Source organism: Ornithorhynchus anatinus, chromosome 3 (genome assembly GCF_004115215.2).
Source record: "Ornithorhynchus anatinus isolate Pmale09 chromosome 3, mOrnAna1.pri.v4, whole genome shotgun sequence".
NCBI lineage: Eukaryota > Metazoa > Chordata > Mammalia > Monotremata > Ornithorhynchidae > Ornithorhynchus > Ornithorhynchus anatinus.
Genome location: NC_041730.1, coordinates 38,147,800 through 38,152,628, shown reverse-complemented (window position 1 = coordinate 38,152,628; position 4,829 = coordinate 38,147,800). Strand labels below are relative to the sequence as shown.

The 4,829-nt window shown below is 46.0% G+C and overlaps 1 long non-coding RNA gene across 1 annotated transcript; it reads right to left on the bottom strand.

Moving 5' to 3' along the window:
* Window positions 1–931: 931 nt before the first annotated feature.
* On the bottom strand, window positions 932–3,855 carry LOC114810069. The gene is made up of 2 exons (XR_003757799.1): window positions 3,729–3,855; window positions 932–1,098 (listed from the first exon to the last, which is right to left on the bottom strand). It is a non-coding gene; the product is annotated as an uncharacterized LOC114810069 (long non-coding RNA).
* Between the last annotated feature and the right edge of the window lie 974 nt (window positions 3,856–4,829).

Sequence of the window (4,829 nt, the reverse complement as noted above, 5' to 3'; positions counted from 1 at the left end):
GGCCGAGATGAGGAGGGAGGGCATTCCAGGACCGCGGGAGGACGTGGCCCAGGGGTTGACAGCAGGATAGGTGAGAACGGGGGACGGTGGGGAGGTGGGCGGCAGAGGAGTGGAGCGTGTGGGGTGGGCAGTAGAAAGAGAGAAGGGAGGAGAGGTAGGAAGGGGCAAAGTGATGGAGAGCCTTGTAGCCTAGAGTGAGAAGTTTTTGTATTGTGTGGAGGTCGATAGGCAACCACTGGAGGTTTTTAAGAAGGGGAGTGACATGCCCAGAGCGTTTCTGCAGGAATATGAGCCGGGCAGCGGAGTGAAGAATAGACTGGAGCGGGGAGAGAGAGGAGGAAGGGAGATCAGAGAGCAGGCTGACACAGTAATCTAGCCAGGATATTACGAGAGCCTGTAACAGTAAGACAGCCGTTTGGGTGGAGAGGAAAGAGCGGGTCTTGGCGATATTATAAAGGTGAGACCGGCATGTTTTGGTGATAGATCGGATGTGTGGGGTGAACAAGAGAGCCGAGTCAAAGATGACACCGAGGTTGTGGGCCTGAGAGACGTTGTGTAGTGAAAGCACTTGTTATAGCAGAACTGGGTTTATGGGAGGTTGAGGGGGACTCCACTGTGACCAAGACCAACTCAGCAGGCAACGATGGTAGTGATTGAAGAGGAACCTGAGCTTTTTCTAATGATGCCCACACACTCTCGGGCCTCCTGCCATGGGCTTTCTGTTTAAGTTCCTGTCGTGTTGCATGACCGCATGACAGCATTTTAAACAGAAAAGATCTTGGGCCAAAGAAAGAAAACCTTGACCTCAAAAACGTTCTGATGTTTCACTTCACATTGTTCAAGAAGAGTTGGGAAGACCTCGAATTCCTCATCTCTTTAGAACTAACTGTTTACCCTTTCCCACAGCAGAAGCACCTGAATAGCCTCAATCTGACAGAAGAATAATAAATCTTTTAATGTGGGGCTCGGATCCAAAGCTTCCCCTCCCTTGAGGATTCTTGGCCTATTGAACTCCATGGCCTTGACTGTCCATAGAATTTTGATCCCAGATTGAAGCAATAGAAGCAGCTAAGGACTGGAAATCAGGCCTGTCAGCATCTGTGGGATAAAGGGGAAAAGTATCAGTCATCCGTATTAATAATAATGATAATGATAATTGTGGAATGTGTTAAGTGCTTATTATGTGTCAAGCACTATACAAAGTGCTGGGGTAGCTACAAGATAATCAGGTCCCACATGGGGCTCATAGTCTAAGTAGGAGGGAGAACAAGGATTGAATCCCCATTTTGCAGAGGAGGGAACTGAGGCACTGAGAAGTTAAGTGACTTTCCTAGAGTCATTCATTCATTCATTCATTCATTCAATAGTATTTATTGAGTGCTTACTATGTGCAGAGCACTGTACTAAGCACTTGGAATGAACAAGTTGGCAACAGATAGAGACAGTCCCTGCCATTTGACGGGCTTACGGTCTAATCGGGGGAGACGGACAGACAAGAACAGTGGCAATAAATAGAGTCAAGGGGAAGAACATCTCGTAAAAACAATGGCAACTAAATAGAATCAAGGTGATGTACATTTCATTAACAAAATAAATAGGGTAATGAAAATATATACAGTTTAGCAGACGAGTACAGTGCTGAGGGGTTGGGAAGGGAGAGGGGGAGGAGAAGAGGGAAATGGGGGGAAAAGAGGGTTAAGCTGCGGAGAGGTGAAGGGAGGGTGGTAGAGGGAGTAGAAGGAGAAGAGGAGCTCAGTCTGGGAAGGCCTCTTGGAGGAGGTGAGTTTTAAGTAGGGTGTTGAAGAGGGGAAGAGAATCAGTTTGGCGGAGGTGAGGAGGGAGGGCGTTCCAGGACCGCGGGAGGACGTGGCCCAGGGGTCGACGGCAGGATAGGCGAGACTGAGGGACGGTGAGGTGGGTGGCAGAGGAGCGGAGCGTGCGGGGTGGGCGGTAGAAAGAGAGAAGGGAGGAGAGGTAGGAAGGGGCAAGGTGATGTAGAGCCTTGAAGCCTAGAGTGAGGAGTTTTTGTTTGAATTAGAGTCCAGGTCCTCTGATTCTCAGGCTAGTGCTCTTTCCACTAGGTCATACTACTTCTCTGTAGTGACTAAACACACTGGTATTTTCTTTAGAATCAATCAGTGGTATTTATTGAGCATTTATCGAGCGCGGAGCACCGAGCTGAGCAATGGGAAAGGACATTGGAAGCAAAATACCCACACCCTGTCCTCAAGGAATTTACAATCTAAAGAGGGAGGCATACATTATTTACAAATCATGGGAACTGGAGGAAGAACATGACCAAAACAGCTAATAACTGAATAATAGTAGTAATAGTATTTATGGAACACTGTGTGTAGAGACCTGTATTACACACTGAGAAAATAACAAGAATTAGACAAGATCCTTGACTTTCCAGGAACTCACAGTCTAAATATTAGGCAGGGAATGGTTCAGCAGAGGTGAAATAATGTAAATATAAAGCATGATAAAAGATCTAGTTTGGAGTCCAACAAGTCCAGTGATAAAGGGACCACAGGGGCCTGCCATCAATGACATCTGGAGGTCCCTGTCACATCCAAATCTTCCCAAAGTTCTAAAATGTGTCAACACAGCTTGCGGGCTGCCTTTACTTCAATCTCTTATGGCCCCTAATGCACAGACATGTTGAATAGCAGTCAACAGGGGTTACCTATAGCCTCTCTTGGGAGGCCAATGTGTCTTCTATGTCCTCTAGACTGCAAGCTCCTGTTGGGCAAAGAATATGTCTACCAACTCTTTTATGTCATGCTCTCCCAAGCACTTAGTACAGTGCTCTGCACACAGCAAGCGCTCAATTAATATGACTGATTGACTGATTGGCTTATATGCATAAGTTTGGGGGAGGATAGAAATCCATACCTTTTTAAAATGGCTGATGGAATGACCTGTTTTGGGTATTGGGAATTAATCAGCAAGACTTTCTAGAGGTTGGTCTTGCAGGAGATGGAGAGAGCTATGACCTGCAGGATTTGAAGGGGGAGGGAGTTCTAGATAGAGGGAACAGCATGAGCAAGGGTTCAAAAAAGAGGGAGCTAAGTGGGTCTGCTTCATCCATGTTCCCTCTCTCCAGTCTTGGAAGGAGGCCATAACCGAGGCAGAATGTTCCAAATTTGGTGAATCCAGTCTGAGCTTGGCGAATCAGTTTGTGGTGCCCGTGCAACTGGAAATTAATCTTACCTGGGCATGGACATCGGGAGGTGGAAAATGGGAGCTTCATGAGAATGAATTGTTCTAAACAGGTTAGTACCAGTGAAAAATGAAAGCCATGACTCATGTCACTCTGTAATACACTACATCATTACAAGATGCAATTAGAGAGCAGTGAGTATTAGGGTTGTTTCATGAAACAGTCATAGCAAGCTGAGGATTTACTGAGACTTGGCACAATCTCTCAGCCATGTCTCAGCATTCCTCTCTTTCTCTAAGACTGCTTTCCTTTCCTTAATACCATCAGCGAGGGAAAATAGCCCTGAAGCAGGAGAGAAAAGCAGAATGAGAAAATAAAATCTCCCTTGCCCTGAGGCACAGGTTTACACCCTCCCAAAAGAGAAACCCACTAAGGTGAATTCATTGCAGGGCCACTTTTTTTTTTGTCCCAAAGTACTTTGTGACTTCATGTAAGCATCTTTCTATTTTTATATATAAGGGAGAGAGGAAAGAAGTGATTTGGTTAGATGTCTACAGTTTACCAAAACTATCAAAATCGGCAAGCACGTCTTCTCCGGCTCTCAAAGCAAATTTCATACCAACAGCTCCTGAGCTGACTTTGGGAGGCAGGGCTGTTTGATCCTCCTCTCCTTTGCCCTTCCCCCTCCCCTCGCCCCCCTCCCCCCCCAGAGATCTGTGTTACCAGGGAGATACTGGAACTCAGTTCCTGACTCACAAAGGTCTCCGTACTTGCTTTATGTGAATACTGGAATTTAATGCAAAATGAGGGCCAACATTTTCCATAGCAGTGATTCTTGATTCTCTGGAGGCCTAACTAAAACCAACAAGACTAAACAATGTCAGATTATACAGTCTATTCAGTAAGTCTTCCCTACTGCAGGGCATTGGAATGCCTAAAGACCTAGACCAAAAACGTAATCGATTGAGCCATCAGGAGAGAGCATTCCTTTCCCCTGCAAATAGCAAAATGGGTATGCAGCCCAGGAATGTGTCAGTGGATTTCTTCATAGGTTCCAAATAGAAGACGACTTTGTCTACTTTAAACAGTTCTGTGAATATATTATCCTGGATGCTTTTTGTCCTCTCCTCCCACTGGCCCCCAGAAGGATTTGGGTTGTGTGTACAACCACTGCAAGAGAAATGGTTAGTTATATTCTCGGACTCTTAATCTTGTTAGAAACCAGGAATCTGAAATCCAGACCTTGGGTGACAGTGTCCCATCTCCACACTGTGGTTTTTATCTGAGTGGCATCATCTAAACCATGTCAGTCCTAGCTGGGCTTTTCAGCCCAGTAGGAGTTATTTAGCTTGATTTATGCAGACGTGGCAAATTTAGACAATACTGGTAGCTTATGACAAACCATTCAAAGTCATTATCATCATTAATACTAATTACTGAGCACTTACTGTGTGTGAAGTGCAATACTAAGTGCGTGGGTACTACAACTGAAGTCAAAGGCCCAGCTTCTACTCTCAAAAGCCTTCCGAGAAGCAGCATGGCCTAGCAGAAAGAGCACGGGCAGGGGAATCAGAGGACCTGGGTTTGGACCCAAGCTAGGTAGCCTACTTGCTGGCCGAGTGACCTTGAACAGGTCACATCTTCTCTGGGCCTCAGTTCCTCA